Here is a 24,064-nt window from a genome sequence, read left to right on the forward strand (position 1 = left end):
AGAGGAAATCTACATGAAGAACCTGAAGGCTTTGTGGTGAAGGGTAAGAAAGAACTGGTATGCAAGTTAAAGAAGTCTCTGTATGGGTTAAAATAGTCACCAAGGATGTGGTATTAGAAATTTGATACATTTATACGGGGAATTGACTTCACCAGAGGCAAAGCAGATCACTATGTGTATTTTAAATTAATTGGTGACCGTGTTATTTATCTGGTCTTATCTGTGGATGATATGTTGCTGGTTGGAAACGACAAAGAAATTATCCAGGATTTGAAGACCCAATTGTCCTCCAAATTCGACATGAAAGATCTTGGTGCTGCAAACAATATTTTGGGCATGGAAATTAAAAGAGATCGGGCAAAGAGGAAGCTCTGGTTAAATCAAAGGAAGTATGTCGATACAATACTGCAGAGGTTTAATATGCAGGATAGTAAATTGGTGAAGGTTCCTATTCCAGTAGGTGTGAGGTTATCTACTGAACAGTGTCCCAAGACACAAGAAGAGGAAGAGGACATGTCCCGTGTTCCATATGCAAGTGTAGTCGGTAGCCTAATGTATGCAATGGTCTGTACCAGACCAGACATTGCACATGTAGTGGGAGTATTGAGCAGGTTTATGTCAAAACTAGGGAAGGAGCACTAGACAATAGTGAAGCGGGTTTTCAGGTATTTGCGTGGCACTAGTGATTATGGTTTGTGCTACCAAGGAAGACCAGGATTGGACAGAGTGTTGGATATTCCTGGATTTGTTGATGTAGACTAGGCTGGAGATTTGGATCAAAGAATATCTACAAGTGGGTATGTGTTTAACCTATTTGGAGGTGCAGTCAGTTGGATGAGTAAGAAACAATCTGTAGTGGCACTATCAACTACAGAGGCAGAATACATGGCAACCACTCAAGCAAGCAAGGAAGCAGTTTGGTTACAGAGATTGTGTTCAAGTATAGGGTTAGTACAAGAAGCTATAAGGATAGACTGTGACAGCCAAAGTGCAATTTTCTTGGCAAAGAACCCCGCATATCATTCAAAGACAAAGAAAATTGATGTTTAGTATCACTTTGTGAGGGATATGATAAAAGACAAAAAGGTGTTGCTGGTAAAGGTGGACACTTTGAAGAATACTATGGATGTATTGAAAAAATCTGTGAGCTCTAAGAAGTTCTCTTGGTGTAGAGAAACAATGGGCATTTCAAGGCTGGAAAAATGACTAAGCACTCTTGTGGCCCCATGTGGAAGGAAAACAACAAGTGGCAGAATGTTGGGTTGTGTTATATTCTTTCCACGACTAGCCCACGCAATTAACCGAGGGTTTAGAAGGGGGGTTGGAGCACCCCCTTTGTTGCACCGATTGTGTAGCGGGAGGGGTCACAAGGGGTTTTAGGTGTACTCGTAACCCCACCTTATGGAAAATTTTGGTTTTGGATCTTATGTTAGGTTGGGTGGACCCACCTATGGTTTTGTGCATTATTTTCGCACATGTTTTTGGACGCAATGGTTTTCGATCCATGGTATTGGACGTGATGGATTTCAGTCCATGGTACTGGACGCAATGGTTTTTGGTCCATGGTATTGGATGCTTTGGCATGTATAAATATGTATTATAACATTGAAAGGAACATAATGAAAAATCAAGTTGGTAGTCCTAGTTTTGGGATCTAGGGGAAAATCTCTGTGTATATGTGTTTTATGTGTTATGCTCTTGCATCGTTTATTTTCTGTGTTTTAGAATTCGTATGCAGGTAATTTCTGTACGGGGTTAAAACCTACAATTCGGTGAGTTATCTCTTCCTCTAGCAACTATGTCTTCTCTTTTAGCAAATTTGTCCCTTCCTGTAGGAAATCTGTAACACCAGTTTCCTTCATTAGTTTTCACACTCATTGAAAATATGACTTAGTCAAGATGTCTAATGATCCCCAACTGTGATTTTATGATGAGGGCACTCTCCTAAGCCACTCCTACCCTTCCTTTTATTCACCGCAAAAATAGAGTAGACTTAGTTTCTTCATCACGAGTATGATGCAAGTAGGTTACTGATTTACAAGAAAGTGTGAACTAGGTAGATGGTGCATGCAATTCTTATTGGTAGTTTGATGAATTATGTAAGATAAAATCAATTTATTTCTGCAAGTAGATTAACCTTTGTCCTTTCATGGATTGATTAGTTAGCATTTACAAGTTGAGCAAGTAGCATTTCCATTTGTTGCAAATAGAGTCACAATTCCATTTTTTTCTTTGATTTCATGACATTCACTCCATTACATCATATCAACAAAATAAGGACACATTGTATGCTACACATATAGGGTTAATACCTCTTAAGTTTGTATGAACCCCATGTTGATAACTAATGTTCGTAGCCTTGGGAGTTGCAACATTCTGGTCGCAATACTGGGACTCATTGCAACACTCCCTAGAAGTATACCCCATCATACACATAATCATCTACTTCTAGGGGAACCCTCTTCATCCACTTGAAGTACTCTGGGGAAACCAGTGTCCACCATGGACACCCTCCTACCTCATCATCAACGAAAACCATCTCATCATATGAGGTTCCATAGGTGATGGATCTATCTCGTAATATACCATTGGCCTCATCACCGGGACCCTCTCTAGAAAGAATGATACTATTACATTCTGTTATACAACAAAATGACCTCCTCATCAACTCAAAGGTGAAAGACATGATGATTGAAGCAAAGACCACAATTGCAAGCCTTGATTCCACACTAATGCTGGTTGCACACTTAAAACCTGCTTTATAAAGCTTGTTACCAAGCCTAAGGGTGTGTTAGTGACCCTACTAACTCAAGTTGTTAGACAAGGAGTAGTGTTAGTGAAACTAAGGGAAGTTCACTGGGTCAAACCAACGAATTGACTCACAAATATCTAGATATTTGTCCCTAAATTTACTCAAGAAAAGCAAGGAAATATCCAAAAATAACCTATTTGGAGAAATTCTAATCTGAGAAAAGGAGGAAAATGGGAAAGAGCTAAAAAGCAGGGCAAGTTCATTGCTTTTTCCCTAGTGAACTCTATGAGGAACTTGGCAACCCTAAACTGATTGCTATATAAGCAGTGAGAGGGTCATTGTGAAAGGGGTCAGAGCATTTGAAAGGATAGCCTACTAAGCTATTGTGAACTGTCACATACTTGAAGAAGTGAGCTAGAAGAGAGAGAGAGAGAGAGAGAAGCGGAAGGGGCAAAGGAAGACTGATACAACAGATGGTTGTAATCACTCTTCCGTTATTAATACAGAATTGCAGTTGTGTTCCCTACTCCATGGTGTCGGTAACCTTGTTCATTAAGTTGTTCATTCGATACTTGTTTAGATGAGTAGTTTAGTTGTATGCAAATAGATGTTCATTGTGCATTCATATATTGGTTTTCAAGGTTGTATGCGGTGATTGTGTTTGCCTTTCCTTTGTGTAGGAATTGATTTGGAGCTGGCTTTGAAGGAGTTCTTCTTGGCTACATTGAGATCTCCAAACAAATCTAGAAGGAGACTTGAGGTAATCCTCTTTCCATACTTTGTTAATTGATATTGATAGATGAACATGTGTATAACTTGGTAGCATCTTCAGATAATCTTATAGTCTGTCGAAGGTCCCAGGAAGGCCTTTGAGAGTAGTTTTCATTCTCCATACACCGTGCATTTTACCCCATAGCAAAATTGGCGACTCCGCTAGGGAGTATACATCTAGTTCCTGGTTTACCCAGACTTTTCTCTGTTCTCTCTTCCTTCCAAGAGCTCCCTATTCTTCAACAATCCTTTTTTTGATCCACCAAATATGTTTCTGCATCCTACTAGTATACATTCATCTCAAAAACTGATCTTGGAAACCATCTTTTTGATAGATTTCCCACACTAACGCAAGTTAGCAGGCTACACAGAGCTTTATAAAGCACTGTGCCTATGTACAGGGAGCGTTAGTGGGCCTACTAACTCTTTGTAGCCATTATTACAGAGCGTATGTCTCCCATTGCCTTGATTTTCAATAGTATCTGTGGACCAAAAGGGATGGAAAATCTTCTCATGGGCTGAAATAAGATCTGTAACTATATTATGTCAGCAAAATTAGTGTCCTAGAAATTTATTTTTAGGAAAAAAAATTTGGTTTTTCTCTCTTAAAATCATTCTTTCTGAAAGAAAGACTGACAATTTGTATTCATCCTTCTGTTTAAATAGTTGTGACTTGCTTCATTTTGGTTTCAAGTAGTTGTTAGGAAATATTGGGAAAGAATCTTTTGGTTATGCATGTGTTGAAAGACTATAGATGCACAGACGAAACTATGAATATGTGAAAAATATGAATATGTAGAATACAACTTATATGCATCAAATTGAAAAAAAAATTAGAGCATTGTTTTTGCATGATTTATTGAGTCAAGAGTCTCACCATATTTCATACATCAACACCCCTACCGAAGACAATAATCACGTACACATAAAATTTACATTAAAATCAATCAGTTATTGTTTTGAGAAAACCAACATTAGCTAGGCTAGGATCTTGGGATAAGCATGTGAGTGAATTGCCCAAGGTCGAAAACCAGACTAGTGTCATTAACGAGCGAAAAAACTCCTTCTGCACTCATACTACCAGGACCACTCCAGTAAAAGCGGAGCGAAATACGAGACAACATCGGATTGTAATTGAAGGTAACCCACCTTCTCTTACAAATCCTTTGGGAATTTTGTGTATTGGGGGTCCCTTCGGGGATTTCGGAACTGAGTCGGGGACTTAGGTATCCCGCCCACACAGCGTACTGTCTACGACTATGTCCCCCGCGATGGTGTCTGTGATCTGAGGTATCTCTAGTGGCCAAAATTATAGGGACTTACACAAGGTGACTAGGATGGGCTGTCCTAGTACCTAACATGGATGGATCTACTCTGTCTTCAATTTTTGGGAGGGTGTTCATCTTCATGAGAGTACTTGGCCCCTCAATCTGAGGTTCGGGCGAAGCTCTAGAGTAACCGTAACTGTACATTTGGCCATCCTTCTTTGTTATTCATTGAGATACTGGTTTTCATCTCCGATAATCGGTGCTTATCAGATGAGGTAATTTCCCTCAGTTTGCTGATTGATCCATTTAATGTATATATATATATATATATATATATATATATATATATATATATATATATATATATATATATATATATATATATATATCTATATATAGATATATCTATATATATATATATATATATTTAGGTACTTGAGTGCTATCATTTGAGACTTTAAAGAATATCACGATAAAATTTATTGATAAAAATTAACAGTCACCGTGGCTACATCCGGCCCTCATCGTCACTCCAGACGATTGTTAGGACTTCCTCCACTCATTATGGAAGATCCGCCGAGTTCCACTAAACTGGATTCCCCATCTTTGGGGGATCAGTCTCCTAGATCTCACACGAGATCTGTTTGGACAACCGATGATTCAAGTTTGCCGGAGGATTTCTTTACCAAGGGATTTCTTCCCCCCTTTAACCCTCTGCTCATGAATCCGTTGGAACCTGTCTTGGCTCCCATGGTACCTGTACTTCCTGCTTCGGTAGTTGGAACATTTCCATCTATCCAGTCGACGACTAACAGGTTGTGGAACTTTAGGGACACTTTTGGTCCTTCACCACTCCCCCAGTCAACAGTCATCACAACACCAGTAATGGCGAATCTCACTATCTTGTTTGTCCCAGGTACAACCACTCACATAACACCCTCTATGAGTGGAACCCAGCAGATGCCAGGTTCCACCCCTATGGTGCCAAACTGCATACCTTCGACAAGTGCCACATACAGTGCTCCCTATAACACTCAATGTGGCACTATGGGCACGGTTCCCATTTACCAACAACATGGTCGGCCGCCAATGTACAGTTCAAACCCCTAGATTCATATACCTGGGGGGGTTCCCAATATGCACATGCTGGTAGGGAACGTAACAGTTCCCCCTCCATTCTCAGGCATGCATGGTCAGTCACTAATTGACATGAGCATTCCCTCTGTCAATTAAGGACAAATGGTTAGTTCTGTGTCGGGTGGGAATCCTCAAGGGGTTCCTAACCAGTCCATAGGGGCACCCTACTCACATCTTCAAATGAGTCAAGGGGGAACTGCTTATACTGGGGGCAATTCCATACCCTAGTATCAAAATCCTCAATGCTCATGGAAATCCACTCTACAACACCATAACTCAAAGCAACTACTACACCACGTAACCCATGTATAATATGGGGAACCAAACGATGGGAGGAGTTCAAAGCTCCTCAAGTCATCTGTCATCACCATGGTCCAAGTCGGGGGCACCTAACTCTCTACCTTTCTTGGCAACGTCGGATATACCCAAATTATACAAGTTGACAAACGACCCCATCTATCACAACTTACAATGGTCGTCGATCCTGCATCAAATACCAATGAACATCCCAAAGTTCGATGGAAAACAAGGGGAGGATCTAGGCACCCATATCACCACCTACCATCTCTAGTGTGTTTCAAACTCTATGGTGGATGATAGTGCCTGGTTACGTCTTTTTCCCCGCAACCTCATTGGTAACGCAGCGAAATGGTATATTGAGTTACCACGCACGCCAATAAACACCTTTGACACTTTAGCGATGGAATTCCTAAAGCACTTCTAGTTACCTATCCGCTATGAGACTGGGATAGAGCTCCTCACTTCATTTCGTCAAGATATTGCCACCCACATATCTAATCATATTCATGAATGGAGACGTAGGCAGAGGTTAGTAAAAGCTCCCATCCCAGATTTTCTCTTAACAGACTGGTTCTGCAAGTCCTTACTCCCACAAATCGCTAGAGACGTCGCTATAGGTGGTGCGGTCATAGAAGACCAATCCATATGTCATGCCGAGCACTTAGATCTGATATATTCATAGTCTAGCACTCTTTACGACATAATCCCAAATGCTCTTGGTAACCCCAATGCTTCTGCCACTCAGCACCCCGGAGTGCACGCCGACAAGATTTTTGACGCAACCTCTGGGGCTGTTGTAAAACAACTCAATAGTCACATTGCCAAGCTGACAGTGGACCCATCTACTAATACGACTGCTCTTCATGCCACTGCGATAAACTCTGTGCAGTCTACGCAAAAATCCGGTTGCAAAAACAAGAAGAATAAGAAAAAGACCGCTCCTTCTGAAGAGTAGTCACCAAAGCAGCCCAACCTAAAATATAAGGCTGATTTGCCTATTGACGAGGAAAAGGATAAACCCACAAAATATCCATGCAAACTCTGTGCTGAATACCACACGACTTGGCATTGTTCGCGGCTTCAAGAATGCATAGAATACCTTGCAAAAATGGATTCTGGTAAGGCCCTCACTGTCCTTAGAAATCCTTTTCCCACTCAACAGTAGCAAAATCTTATTGCAAACCAACCATAACCCCCACAAGGGGGCAACGATGGTTCACAACATCCTTTGGCTAGTGAAGGATCTTCTACTGTTTACACATTTGAAATGGTAGAACTTGCCACAAGAGCCAAATCATATGGAGCTCCTGTCACTCCTACAGCAGAACCATCCTCAGGTCAAAACCCACCACCACCTAACGATTTGCATATCAAAAGGCCAGTTGAGGACCTTGTAATTTAACCCCAAAAGGGGCACTTCGACGCACAATGCACAATACATCTGCACATGCCGCCCAACACTACAACATTGTAGAGGATTTGGCGCAAGCACCATCGGCTATTTCGGCACTCGAAGTATTAGAAACATGCCCGACGCAATGGAAAGCTTTGCTTTTGGCTATCGGAGGTATTAACCCAATGGATTCCATGCTTGCTATTTTTGATATGGACAAGTGTAAACCTCCCCTTTCTCACTAGCTTGCATTCCAGGTGCATATCACTTCGAAAGGTAAAGGTATACATAGAACTATCATCAACGAAGGTGCTTCTCCCTGCGTCATGTCGGCTTCATGTTGGCTCGCCTTGGGTTCCCCAACCCCATCCCCATCATCGAACTCCCTTAAAGCTTTCGACAGCCACACGTTTATCCCAAAAGGATACCTATCCAGTTTCCCCATCACTTTGTATGAGAAAAATGTAACGGTGGACATAGAAGTTGTAGATAAGAAACTCGACTATAATATCTTGCTGGGTCGCAGTTGGACATATACTGTGACGACCATCGTATCTACTGTCTTTCACATCATCCTATTTCAATTGGATGGAAAGGTTATTACAATATATCAATTGTCTTTCTGCACCTCGATTATTCACCATTACCAAGTGGTTTTGTACCCCTAGTAGGAGGTGGAAATGAATGCTATGTCAGTTTAGGTATCGGTCTACTGAAGGCTTCTTCCCTCATGGGATGTTTTCCTCTTCAACAGCCCAAGGTTTCATGAATGGTCAACATGCTTTCATCTATTCCTCATGAACTGACCGATCCATGGATCCTGTTGGCTCCTTCCGACCTTGACACATTTGGAGACCAGATGCCGCTGTCACCAGCTGAATTGGCCTACCAAGCCATTCAATCCGCATCCGCATCTCTATTCATGTTGGTTACTACTAATGGTACCACCGCCCTTCCCATAACTGCTCCTCTTTAGATCCATTCAATCAACTCCTTCCTACGGATGAAGCTATTTAGGAAATCATGAATTTTGGAGAGAAACATTGGGAAGATTAGCATCGTCATGTTTCGATATCTGATTTGGACATGATACCTCTCCAAATCTTGTCCCCTAACATACTAGAAATCATTTCCTATCCATATAAAACCATCCAAACTTTGGATGCGGAAGGAAACATGGGCGACACTTCCAGATCATTGCCCATTGATATTTCTATCAAGACAAGCATCGTGGCAAACATCCAGATGAGAGCAGATTGCAATCTTGACGAAATTGCGAGCTCCACCTGCCTATTTCAGGAATTCCACGATGTATTCAGTGGGTCTCAAGATGAAATGCCCGACATTAATCCATCTACTGTCACGCATGAGATCCAGTTTTACAACGAAGAAAAACCCATTGAGTGTCAGATCCCTTCCTTGGAAATTGCCATTGAACCCATGCCCGACACTACAGCCAAAGAAGAACGCTTACTATACCTTAAACAAATGGATAAAACCTGTCGAGATGCCGAATTGGCACTCGAGGCTCACAAGCGCCAGGTACAATCCATATTTTCGAAAGAGCTTAAGTTTCCTCCTTACTGAGAGGGCGACCTTGTGTTGCTCTATCATCCAAAAGATGTCCTCTTGGAGGCATGCACACTTCAACCCAAAAGGCTAGGTACCTATGTCGTAATGAAAGTCCTCCCCATAGAGGCATATGAACTGTAGGACCAGGAAGGAGTCCCGCTCAAGGAGCCCAGATATGAGCTCTATTTGAAAAAGTATTATGCCTAGTATTGCATTAGGCATGTGTTATGTAATTTTATGCAATTCTCAGTTAGATCACTTTTTGAGATATTTAATTGCTATTTAAAAAATATAAACATCTCCAAGTTTTCATCGTTGAGCTCGTTAAAGCTATACGACGATGGTTAGAGAACTTTTTGAGATATTTTATTTCTCTTTAAAAAATAAGAAACATCTCCATGTTTTCATCATTACGCTCGTTAAATCTATATGACGATGGTTAGAGCACTTTTTGTGATATTTTATTGCTCTTTAAAAAATAAGAAACATCTCTGAGTTTCCATCATTGTGCTCATTAAATGTATACAACGATGCTTTGAGAAACTCTTTTTTTATCTTTTTCCAGCTCACTAAACAGAAAAAGACCAAGGGAGCATTCCTTTTAGGCACTTTTTTCTCACTCTTTAAACCAAAAAAATCTCGAGCTTTGGCTTTGGACTCGTTAAACTTTATAAAATGACTCGAGCATTCTTTTAGGTACTTTTCTCACTCGTTAAACTAAAAATTCCCAAGTTTTTGTTACCGGGCTCATTAAAAATACACGGCAGCAGCCCAAGCACGTTCTTTTTTGATCGTTTCTCGCTCTTAAATCGAAAAATCCCTGAGTTTTTCCCCTCCTTCAAGCTCGTTAAAACTATGAAGAAGGGATGAGTCATTCTTTTCCCTCTTTTTCTCACTCACTAAACTGAGAAAGATACCCTGAGTTTTCTTTATTTGACTCATTAAATTTTTTTGATGAAGGTATTGAGTTTTTCTTCACATGACTCATTTAAAAATTCACGACGAAAAACGAGTTTAGTCCATTGCCTCGTACTCATAACAAAATGAGGTCGACATCTATTGAAAATAGGTTTCTCTTTATCTGGGTTCAATAGATTAACTAATGAAAATGTAACCGATCCGGGTATACTATTAACCTTTTGTCGCACCCGGTTAACAACTATGACAAAGGGACCACCATGGAGTCTCTCTTTATGATCTTTTCAGACTCTCTAACTATGAAAAGACCACTGAGTTGTCTAGTCCGGACTCTTTAAATTACACATACAAGATATAAAGTCATTCTTTTTATGATACTTTTCAGACTCTTAAAACATGAAAAACTCGATGAGTTTGCCTGTCTGGACTCATTAAACTAATCATTTAGGGCAAAGAGTCACTCTTTTTGCAGTCCTTTTTAGACTCTTTATAAATGAATAGATCGATGAGTTTACCTGTCTGGACTCATAAAATTAATTAGACGGGCAAAGTGGACAATACAAGTATATTCCATATTAGAAAGCGTGGTTTGGCAGCAGTCATTCCCTTGAACATGGCACTCCCTCAGATAAACCTCCTTTTGATGGCCTCTCAATATGAACCCTACCATCCTATGAGTTTAGCCTATATACCCTGATGTAATTGTGTCTCTGTATCCTAACACTCTGTAGTGTTCATGAGTCTAGTGCTGTCTGGTTAAAACTGTTGTCATGCCTTCTATTGTTCAAGGGTTACCCATTTGTTTCCTCCATCAACCGATCAAACATATCCTTTCATCATGCCCTCCGTTGTTTAGACCCAAATGCTCAAAAGATTCCTCAAAAAACAAAATCATTCTTGTCTCGTTTCGTGTCGACTGATGTAGGACACATTATTGCCTACCTTTTGACAAGTTTCTTCCTATTGACTTCAACACTCTATCTAAGAAGATAACCCAAAAACACATTCAGTGCCTTGGTACTTGTAGAAATTAGTGGTAGGTTGCCTTGTGCTTGGTCAGGGGTTCTCATTATTGGCTCCTGATTAAGCGATTCTACAGGTGTTCAACGACAAAGACATCTTTCACACTTGTTAGATTTCATTGTGCATCTTGGAGACCATCACCATTATTGGTGGCCTTCCTCGAGTCTGTTAACGGTCTCCATTATTGGCTGGTAATCAGATGATTTCGTGCATTTTTAACATCAATGCATATATTTGCATGTATCGATCTATGCTATTCAATGAAGTGGAAATCAAGACCTTGGGTAGAGGCTTGCATCATTTAGCCTTGTTTCCTCTCCCAAGCTGCGGATATTGTTTTTTGGAGACAGCTATTACAGGATGATTCTATTATGACATTGGACCCGCATTGTGCTTATTGGTAGCCAGTATCATCATATCTCTTTTGAGACGATTACTCTGACATAGCTACTGAGCATGGGAATTCCCGGCTCAGGACATGATTTTAGCAGTTATATGTATGTGTGTTGTATTAGGTTTCCCTTGCTGCCTGAAGCTTCTCTCTCTCTACATTTTCATAGGAAAAATTACAGTTTCAGTAAAGTATTTCAGCCATCGCCTCTGCCTCTGATCTCATACTTTAGGGGGCATCTGTTATACAACAAAATGGCCTCCTCATCAACTCAGAGGTGAAAGACATGATGAATGAAGCAAAGACCACAATTGCAAGCCTTGATTCCACACTAACATTGGTCGCACACTAAAAACCTGCTTTATAAAGCTTGTTACCAAGCCTAAGGGTGCGTTAGTGACCCTACTAACTTAAGTTGTTAGACCAGGGGTAGCGTTAGTGAAACTAAGGGAAGTTTAGTGGGTCAAACCAACAAATTGAATCACAAATATCTAGATATTTGTCCCTAAATTTACTCAAGAAAAGCAAGGAAATATCCAAAAATAACCTATTTGGAGAAATTCTAATCTGAGAAAAGGAGGCAAATGGGAAAGAGCGGAAAAGTAGGGCAAGCTCATTGCTTTTGCCCTAGTGAACTCTATGAGGAACTTGGCAACCATAAACTGATTGCTGTATAAGCAGTGAGAGGGTCATTGTGAAAGGGGTCAGAGAATTTGAAAGGATAGCCCACTAAGCTGTTGTGAACTGTCACATACTTGAAGAAGCAAGCTAAGAGAGAGAGAGAGAAGCGGAAGGGGCAAAGGAAGACTGATACAACAAATGGTTGTAATCACTCTTCCATTATTAATATAGAATTACAGTTGTGTTCCCTACTCCATGGTGTCAGTAACCTTGTTCATTAAGTTTCTCATTCAATACTTGTTTAGATGAGTAGTTTAGTTGTATGCAAATAGATGTTCATTGTGAATTCATATATTGGTTTTCAAGGTTGTATGCGGTGATTGTGTTTGCCTTTCCTTTGTGCAGTAATTGATTTGGAGCTGGCTTTGAAGGAGTTCTTCTTGGCTGCATTGAGATCTCCAAACAAATCTAGAAGGAGACTTGAGGTAATCCTCTTTCCATACTTTGTTAATTGATATTTATAGATGAACATGTGTATAACTTGATAGCATTTGCATATAATCTTACAGTCTGTCAAAGGTCCCGGGAAGGCCTTTGAGGGTAGTTTTCTTTCTCCATACACCGTGCATTTTACCCCATAGCACATTCCCATCTCCAAAGTTTTTTACTCTTGCTCTCCTAACCTGCGTGATTTGATCTTTAACATTCACCAAGACACTTTCACACCAGTTAAATAGGGTGGGCTCTAGACATCGCACTACCATGTTCATATGTACTTTGGTCATTTCATGTGGTGCCCCTACCACCCATGTTATCATGTATGGTAGGGTTCGAATGGTATGATCTTTTATGGTCTCAGTAAAAAATTTCTCACTCTCTAGCCTTGTACCCTACTTGTCGTATTCTTGTAAGTAGCTCCTCATCGTCTCCTCAGTCCTACTTCTCAAACTGAACGACATAGTAGGAGAGCCTTGCCTTGAAACCATATGAGGAATTACATATATTCCACCTCAAGCCTAAATATCTCTAGTCCCACTACAAAATTTTGGTTATCTGCATCTCACCATTTTATTATTTGCTGCAATAATTATGGGTAGTTGGTCATACTGGGAATCTTGAAGTATTTCAACAATCCACAATCTCATAGTGCTTGTAAATTTGGTGGATGATTTATGGCTTGGATTTCATTTTGCACATGCTCTCTCTCCCTCCACCCATTCATGGTTTCTCCTAAAATAACCAAATCACATGTCATTCATGAGCATGGTTTATGTGCGAACATTGTCAAACCCTAAGATAAAAACACAATTTGGGGAATCTTCTACCAAAAATCACATTTCTACCCAAGTCATTGGGATCTAGCTCAAAAACTTTGATCATAGCTACACAATGCAAGATTGTAGTGGTGTGAGATTGCAACAATGCAACTGTCGCCCTCCAGTCGAACTTCCCTTGATATGTCCCAACGATTGGACCGATACATGAGAAAAAAATGAATTTTTCTCCCTAAAAATTGTGCCCATGGTAAACCCTGTGCGTAAATTGACTAGTCAGGGATGAAAATTGACTTATCTTGTCTTCAGAATATACTTTCTACTCTTGCTACTACTTTCCCTCTTTGCACAATTCTTGGGAAAACTTCTCTTCTCCTCTCTTCTTCACCTCACTGTGAGTAAAATGAAGAGGTATGTATCTCTTTTATAACAACTTTTGAGCATCTAGAGAATATTCCCTTTTTAATTCTTTTTTGGCTTGTGGGTTTTCCTATGTTATTTCACTAGTAACATTTTTGTAGGAGTATGGGGAGTTTTATTTTTCTTATTAGTGTCTTTTTGGGTCCCATTTCCATCAATGGGCTTGAGGTACATTTTCTCAGCTCACATTTAGGGGTAGGTACAATATCACCATTGCATTATTGACCATCAGTGCCATTATTATTGTGCCTTAGGTCTGATCCCATCATGAATGCAGTATTAGCCTTCTCATTTATGGATGTTTTAGCTTGGCATTAGAACTTATCTATTCATGGATGCCCTAGTGTAACACCCTCCTCCCACATCCACCCAAGAACCATGCCAACCGGGGTAAACATGGGATGAGAGGCTATTATGATTAGATTCGACCTCCTATGTGACCTTAAGGAAGTGAAATCTATGGAACATCACAAACAATCAACCAGCATCATCAACAAAACCCTCAGGAGACAAGTCAATCACTCAGACAATCTATCCCTGAGTCCCACTATTGTTCTGGATCTCTTAAGCCATATTCACTCTCATGCTATGGGCAAGGGAGCAATTGGTAACCCAAAGTTTCTCTCACAGGCTTTCTTGCCACCGACCAGAGACCAAAATTGCCAGTTCTATGTAAGCGATCCCGTGATTTAAGCCACTTTTTTAGGCCGCTGCCTAGAATGGGGTGATAGCTTGAAATCAGTAAAATATGAGGAAACAATGATGCAAAATAAATAAACTAAACGATACTATAACCAAACCCCTACTAGCCATGACATGAATTTCATCAAACACATCATCAACATGTAACCTACAGGTGTAAACAACATAATTAAGTGTAGAGATCTCTTACTTATCTGAGAATATCTATGAACCATTGTTCGCTCATGTGAATTGCTGCATTATCCTCTATTAGGTCATAGACACATTATCCATTCATATATAAGTTAAAACATGCTAAGAGCCATACATAGTTGGTGTCATAAAATATACATATAACCAACATAATAGGACATAATTACCATAAACATATCAGCCATTAAAATACAAATATACATTAATACATTTGCACATGGAAATCAAGGGAATTAATTTCTCATTAATGAATGCAATAAACCAACTGGAGATGGGACTACCACATTCCACCCGGCCATATAATGGTTGAGCCAAATCTCTCTTCATCCATTCACCCCCATTCCATATTCCAAGCATGAATGTGGGACTCAAACCAAAAGAACCAACCAGGGCATACCGAGGCTAAACCACCTCAGCCTCATCAATAGAAACTAGGCTTTACCGTAATCCATCCCTGATCACTAGGCCAACACAATGAGCACATCATAAAACGCTTTACCGTGATCTCCAGCCAATCACTAGGCCAAACAAGCATGGATTCCACTAGATTTCTCCACCTACACCGTGAGGAATTTTCTTGTCTCCTAGTCTCTCAAGATTTACTGCCATCCAAATCCAAATCACTAGGCCCAATGGAGAGCAAACCACCTATTGGCTTTACCGTATATTCTGCCATTCACCCGCAAGGATTCCTAGGCCCACTAAGACAACATAATCATGGCTTTATCGCAACCCAAAGTCTAGCTCAAGGGTCACTAGGCCAGTGGGTTTATCGTGATCCATAGTCTGGTTCAGAGACCACTAGGCCATGTGCTCTATCATTTGGAGATCCACCCCACTCAGCTTTGAATCCATCCAACAATCCAGCTCAAGCAAAACATGAGAACCCCATCACACCATGGCTATTCGGAAATAGCAAGGCTAGGCTAAAAACACTGTTACACCTAGAAAAACCCATGCCATGATAGAAAAGAACCACATGCAATGCCAAATATAGCAAGGAAAATACACATCCAAGTTGATACTTGCAATGAAGCCTGTTGTAGCTTCTTGATCTTGCCTTTCCTTGCTTTATCTATTATTCCTCTTGCCTTCTTTTCCTCTCTTGCTCCAATGCCAAAAGTAATCCAAGAAACTCTAAGTATCCAAGAGTATGAGAGAGAGAGAGAGAATAATAATATAACTCCAAAAATCAACTAAGAAAAGGTTACCAACTGATCCTCAAATGCCTTTTTATGAATGAGGCCTCTATTTTCTTCATTTTCCATTATTTTCCTTCATTTTCCTCCTCACATGAAACCTATGACCTTTCACCTCCCTTTTCTCCTAATTTCCATTATTTTCATAAATAAATGTGACAAAAATGCTATTTTTCCTTTCCAAATCCTTAGCCATTTCCTTTACCAAATTCCTTAGCCATAAACAACCAAATGAACACCCCTTAGGATGTGTTTCCCAACGTTTAGATTGGAATAAGTGTCCCGTAAACCGTGGTTATTGTTTTTAACTTTTATTACATGGAATTTTCACCATGGCTGTTATAGAACCCTCCCCCTTGGGAGACACCGTCCTCAATGTTCAATCACACATATACCTTAGAAACCCGTTGAAAGAAGACATACTTCTCATGGAACTTTATAACACAAATCAATGCAATATTTACAATGAAAGATCTAATCAAAACAAAACATGATGACAACATGATAACATACCACATACTGGAGCTTTGTAGCACAACTCATTACAATATTTACAATGATCATCCTGTTGAGTGCCAATCCACATGACATCATAACATCATGATAACATAACCACATGATATCATAGAAACATGACAACATAATCATAATAACATGACACCCATACTGCATAGTGGAGTTTTATAACATAGCTCATGGCGGCATTTACATCCATATACATGTGTACATATAACAACATTACCACAGATATATACCAAAACATATATCAAATCATATACCAAAACATATGTTAAAACATATACTAAACACTATATTTAAGCATATATCAAATCATCATAAAGCATATATCAAACCATCGTAAAGCATATACCAAACCACCATAAATCATATACCACCCCACCATATCGAAGATGCTTTGCCTCAACCAACAAACAAGGAAGGATACATAACCCGCATTTGATCCACCATCTCCCATGTAGCTTAATCGGGCCCAAAGTGCTTCAATTGCAGTTTAACTTGCTAGATTGCTCGGTTCCGGAGCATGAGCACCTTTTTCTACAATATACATTGAAGCTTTAGCTAGAATTCTCCATCTAGGTCCACCTGCAACACAGACCAGTCAATCACATGATCAACATCCTTAACATACTTCTTAAAAAAGATACATGGAAAACATCATGGAATTTCACTAAGGGAGGTAGTGAAAGTCGATAGGCTACTGGCCCAATCCTCAAAATGATACTAAAGGGCCCACAAAATTGTGGTGCTAGCTTAGCACATGATCCAATCCACAAGGATCTCTTATTTGGTTTGATGCGCAAGTACACGTGTTCCCCAACCTGGAACACCTTAAACAACCTATTCCAATCTACATAGATTTTCTACCTATCTTGTACTGCCTTTAGATTCTTCTTGATCACCTAGATTTCATGTTCCATGTCTGCCAACATATATGATCCAATCAATACCATGATAACTGGATCACTCCGACTGATGGGAGTGTTACAACTCCTCCCATACAATGCCTCAAAAGGACTCATCTTCAATGACTCGTGATAACCATTGTTGTATGTGAACTCTACCAAAGGAAGATACTCTTCCCACTTTCATTGTTGATGCATCACATACATCCTCAACATTTCATCCAATCTCCTGTTGACCCTCTCTGGCTATCCATCTATCTACAAATGATAAGTTGCACCGAAGGCCAACTTTGTGCCCAAACTTATAAATAACTCCTCCCAAAACTTGGAAGCCAATTTCACATCCATGTCTGACACAATATTATTCGGAACACCATGGATTCTAACCACATCTATGATGAATACATGTGCCACATCACTAGATGATAATGTAGATTTCAATGGAATGAAGTGTGAAACCTTTGTTAATCTTCCCACAATGACCATAATGGAATCATTTTGTTTCACTGTCTTTGGCAATCCTATGATGAAATCCATGGAAATGACCTCCTATTTCCAATATGGAATCATGATCAGTTGTAGCAGTCCACTTGAATGTTTACACTCTCCTTTCACTCAATGACAATTTGAACACCTCATCACAAACTCTGCTACATCCCACTTCAAATTCGACTAATAGTAAATTCTATTCACCGCTGTCAGTGTCTTTTGATAACCTAGGTGACCTGAATAAGGTTTCACATGAAAATCCCTCAACATCACCTTCTTGATCTCACTGTCATCCAATACATATATCCTATCTCAGAACCTGAGTAATCCATCCACTATAAGAAAATAAACCATACCCTATGCACCTACACTTTTACTTGTACTTGCACCTCTACCTATACTAGTACTCTACTGCAACCTGTGCACAATCTCCATATACCTAACATCCTGTTGACCTACTTGCAAGATCCTATCCTGTAAGTCTATCCCATAGGAGCTCATAGCTACCAAGTGATGTACTTGTACCTGTCTAACGAGAGCATCTGCCACCCTGTTCTATTTACCTTTGATGTACGTGATCTTGAAATCAAACTCGCTGATTGTGGCCAACCATTCAGCCTGCTTCGCATTCAAATTTGGTTGTTCAAACAAATACCTCAACCCAATATGATCACTCATAAGTACAAACCTCCTGCTAAGAATATAGTGTCTCCACATATTCAATGCATGTATGATCACTCCTAACTCAAGATCATGTATCAGGTAGTTCTTCTCATGCTCATTTAATTTCTAGGACTCATAGCATACTACATGTCCATCTTGCATAAGGGCTCCACCAAGCCCTCTCTTGTAAGCATCTATGCATACCACAAACTATTTGTCACGATCTGTAATCTATAACACCGGTGCATGTGCCAACAATTGCTTATGTTGCTCAAAGCTAGCCTCACACTCTTATGTCCATTCAAACTTCTTACCTTTCCTTTGCAATGATGTGATGGGATAAGAAATATATGAGAAGTTCTTGATGAACCTCCTATAATATCCTTCCAGACCCATGAAATATCTTACCTCATCCACACTCTTAGGAGCTACCAACTCCATGATGGCCCTTATCTTCTCTAGATCTACTGCAATGCCTTCCTTGGAGACAACATGTCCCAAGTAGTGTACCTTAGTCTGAAAGAAACTACACTTGCTGAGCTTAGCATACAACTGATGCTCCCTCAACAACCTCAACACTACTGCTAAATGCTCGGCATGATCTTCCACATTTTTAGAATATACCAATATATCATCAATGAACACAATAATAAACTTATCCAAATACAAATGCAACACACTATTCACCAACCACATAAATGTAGTTGGAGCACTAGTTAAGCCAAATGGAACAACAACAATCTCATAATGCCCATACCTAGTCCTAAATGCAATCTTGTAAATGTCCTCTTCTTTGATGTTTAGATGATGGTATTCGAATCTCAGATCGATCTTCGAAAACACTATTTCTCCTTTCAACTGATCGAACAAGTCATCAATCCTCGACGATGGTACCTGTTCTTCATAGTCACTTTGTTCAACTGTCTATAGTTAATGCATAATATGAGAGTACCATCTTTATTCTTCACAAACAAGACCAGTGTACCCCAAGTTGATACACTTGGCCTAATGTATCCCTTGTCAAACATTTCCTTTAACTGTAACTTTAACTCAACCAAATCAGGTGCGCTTATCCTGTAAGGTGCTTTTGATGTTAGAGTTTCCCCTAGCACTAACTCAATAGAAAATTCTACCTCCCTGTGAGGTGGAAACTCTGTAATATCCTCAGGAAATACATCCTGAAACTACTGCAAAACTAGGTACCTATTCAACACATCTGCATCCTCAACCTCCTTACCCTTATCACTAGAAAAGTGTACTACAAATAACTTGCACCCTTTCCTACTGCTACGCTTTGTTTGAATATATGTCACCATCCTAATTGATGTGGTTTTCTTCTTACCGTGCAAGACTCTTGGTTCTCCATTGTCATCAACACACTCAATAGATTTGTCATAACAACCGACCTTGGTTCTATGAAGATAAAACCAATCCATGCCCAACAACATACTGTATGATCCCAATGGTAGTACATTTAGATGTGATTTTGTAGGAATACAATTCAAAACAAATGCACAATCTTACCCATTGATGAACTCGCTTCTTTGTACATGTAGCCAACTACACTAACCAAGAATCTGCATGTCATTCCTTATTCACACCACACTTATCCACCAAGTCAGGACTAACATAACTATAATTAGATCCAGGGTTAATCAAAATAGAAATAACTTGATCACAAATCTTACCATCTGTTGTACCTATGAAGATAATTCTAGGTCATGAATTATGCCATCTACAATGTTTTGTTGGTTTTTAATGTTTTTGGGTGACCAAAGCTCTAAACTATTTAAATAGGTGCAATTTATTAATTACTTATGATTTATTAGAAGGGCTCATTCTTCACCTCTAACAATAATTTATCTTTGATCAGATATGCAAGGTTGAAGCTTTAGAAACTATACGATTTGTTAAACATCAAACAGATTATTTAACCAGTCATATACAATGGATGCGTGTAAAATAATTTTACAGCCAAACAATATATGTTTGAAACTTAAGGGAAAGTGACAATTTAGTGATGTAGATGAGTTAAATAAATCAAACAGTTTAATTAACTAATATTTATAAAGAATTATAACTCCATAGGGGATTTCAGATAAATTGAAAATCAATATTATCATACCCAGAATTCCCGCAAACTTCAAGCATTTGCAAATTAAAACAAAGTGAAAAATAATAACAAAGAAGAACTTACAAGGACACAAGTTGTTTTGAAATGAATCCAGAATCCTTTTATTATTTTAGAAATAACTTTGAAGGATACAAGTCTTCTCAAAGTCTATCACAATGGTTCAACCATTTCTAAGTTTCTATTCTAAGTATTTATAGAAACTTTTACATTCTAGATCAAATTCCAAATAAAATAATTTTACAAAATAATGTATTTTTAAAAGATAGATATCTGTAGGAAAAATAGGAAAATTTGCTAAAATTTTGCTGTGTTATTGAGGCTATCTAGGTGTCTAGTGCTGACTGTTACTACTTCGCTGGAAATGTTGTTCCTTCAATTGTCTTCATTCAATCAATTCTAGGAACTGGTCCCGCCTTTCTTCACTTGGGATAGAAAAGATAACCATATTTATGAACTTTTCATCCACCTCTGTGTAAGTGCTAAAATTTGGTGTATTTACAAAAAGGTGGTGGACCTCGTGCTGGATATTTAAGTCAAACCGAATTCCCTATAGGAATGATTCCCCACTTATCATTTCTCTACCTTTTGCAAGTTTGGAAGTATCAACACCTATGTTGCATAGTTGTTCTTAATAGTTCTCTAATGGTATTAATTAGCCATTAGAATTCCTGAGAGTAGGTAAGACTTTTTCCCGCAACAATGTAAATTTCATGTTGAACCTTCAAACTTGCAAATCAAGATCTTTGCATTTATTTTCCAACTGTATCATCAGATTCTTCTTGATCAAGATCCTCTTGAACACCATGACTGTTGATGTTCTACCTGGAATGTTCAAGTCTTCTAGTTCCTCCTTGGTTTTGTAATTCAACAGCTTGATGATCTTTTGTGCTTCTTCTGGCCTGTGCTCCAAATCTACCTTTGTATTTTCTATCGCTTCCTTAACTCTGTGTACAAGTTCCTCTTGTTCAAAAATGATCTGTATTGAAGGCCACATGTCTGTTATGTTGGCATTTATGTTTTTCCAAATGTTGTTCTTAACCTTTGTTAACATTTGAATTAAAAATGATTGGTCTTCACACTTTTGTACTTGTTGCATGAGTTTGTAATTTTTCTGAAGTTGTGATAAGTATGCATTGTTAGTTTTAAGTTTACTCTCATCCATCTTGGCCAATTTTGCTAACAATTTATCTTTTTCTAATTGAACAACTGATAATTCATCCAAAGCTCTAGTAAGCTCTTTTGTAGGTTCTGAAACTGTAGTATTTATTCTCCTCTTTGGGAATTGGTGTTTTCATTGATGATTGGCTGACAAGTTGTTCTTCAGCTCCCTGTAGAGTATCCTCTGTAAATTCTTCCTGATTGGTATATTGTTCGATCTCAAGCCTTGGTGTGTGTTCATAGGGAGTACTTTTCTGTTCCAATTTGAGATTGGAAATGGTGCCCTGGGGATCATAAGACCAAGAAAAACTAAGTTTGAACTTCATGTGACTCAACATTTCTTCTATTTCCTTTGTTGCAGATGTGGTGTTGATGATGTATGGCCCTATGTGGGTTTTCATCTTGAATTGTGCTTTCTTCTTATAAGAGACAAAATGCACTTCATCCATATTTAACATTTGCCTAGAGTATTCCAATGCAAAGATCCTAATAGGTACAAAAATTGGCAGCTTATAAGGAGGCGATTTTGATCCATAAACTCTAATATTAGTGTAGTTCTAGTATAAATACTAATCTCCAACTTTGGCTTGCTCCATTAAGTGTAAAAAATTCTTTATCTCTGGAGAGATTCTTGGGATTGCATCACTGCTTAACAAACATAGTGAGGTATATAAAAATGTGTCAACATAATTAGTGAAATAATACTCCTCTGAGTTATTTCTAACTAAAGAAGTCCAGTGAATGATTGACCAGGGGTTACCTTCGCTATCTATCTTGTGTAAAGGAAATTTAAATTTGTCTGACTAGTAAAATAACATAAGTTAAACTAGGACTGAATGATAGTTAAAGACACCTTCTGCTTTAAAATTGACAAACTGGTCATGAATTGAATTAGCCAAAAACTAACTGTATTTGAAAAGGAGGGAGGGCTTCTTACCAACTACAAAAATAGATAGAAAACCTAACACTACCTCGTCTACCCATTGATCACTATGGTATTCGAGCAGTTGAGTTACAATAGAAATCACCTTCTTGGACACTTCAGGGAAAATTGAAGCTGGATATGGGGGACTAGTCCTAGGTAATTCAACATTTTAAGGAAGAAAATACTCAAAAATCTAGGCTCTCTAAGGGAATGTGAGTTTGTTATATAATTCAATTAGAATATCAACAAAAAATGGGGCATGGGAGGCCTGATATTCAATTTGCAAGGCTTTGAAAATACTTTCATGGGAGATAGGAAAAATGACTTCATTTTTATGAGACAATACCGCCCTTTGACTCGGCAAGTATCTTAAGTGGCACTAGATAGAAAACTCAGGAAAGAATTGAGTCCAAGGGAAAAAAATTGTGGGAGAAAGGATTCTGAGACACTTAATTCATTGCTTTTATCTTACTTATGTTTTTCCGAGTTATGGAGCTCGTAGAGATCAAATTCAGAGAGGGTTTCTACAATTTTGTATAGGGTATCTGTTAAGGGAGCCTTGTCAAAGTCTGGTACTGGGGGAATGAGTGGATTTGATTCTGTAGCATTTCCATTTCCCTTACAGTTTGACATGATGAAACTATGGGAGGGTATATAAACTGAAGAAAATATTGAAAAAACAAGTTTGAGGAACATAATTACTTGTAGAAGCTGTCGGTTGTGCGCATGAATATTGTTGTCGAAGGATGGCAGTTTTGCTTTTCTCCTGCAAGATCAAATGGCGAACAAAAGGAAATAACTGTTGTTATCAAAAGGTTTTATGGCAGTTGAATTGTTTTGATAACGACTAGATTAATGTCTATGGAGCGATAGGTTTTATTTGGAAAACTGATATACAGGCACGGAATTTAATGAGATAACGTTCACAAGTGATTTTGCGGCAGATTTTAAACATTAACAGATATGTGACGTGGCAGGGTTGACATGGAGAGACAGGTGATAAAAGAAAAGTGGCTAGGGGTATCAGTTGTATGGTGGGGAAGGAGTGGGGAAGTGGAAGACACATGGAGGGAGGCGAGCGGTGGATGGAAGAGTTATTGCAGGTGTGTGAAGGTGGTATTTTTTTTTGGGGGGGTGGGGGGGTGATGAAGGTAAGTGGAATTCGGACGCGACCCTCTGAAATAGTCCAGTGACTACCATGTTTCATTAGTACTTTCATAGGAAACTACTTCCCCCCCCCCCCGCCCCCATGTTAATTGTCAAGAGCGTCGGGAGGGGGGGGGGGGGGGTTGGCAGAATGCCTTGTACATCGTAGATCTGGGCGGAGAAAATCAACGT

This window comes from Pinus tabuliformis, chromosome 2_2 (genome assembly GCF_031772625.1).
Source record: "Pinus tabuliformis cultivar Carrire ecotype Pingquan chromosome 2_2, CPIR1, whole genome shotgun sequence".
NCBI lineage: Eukaryota > Viridiplantae > Streptophyta > Pinopsida > Pinales > Pinaceae > Pinus > Pinus tabuliformis.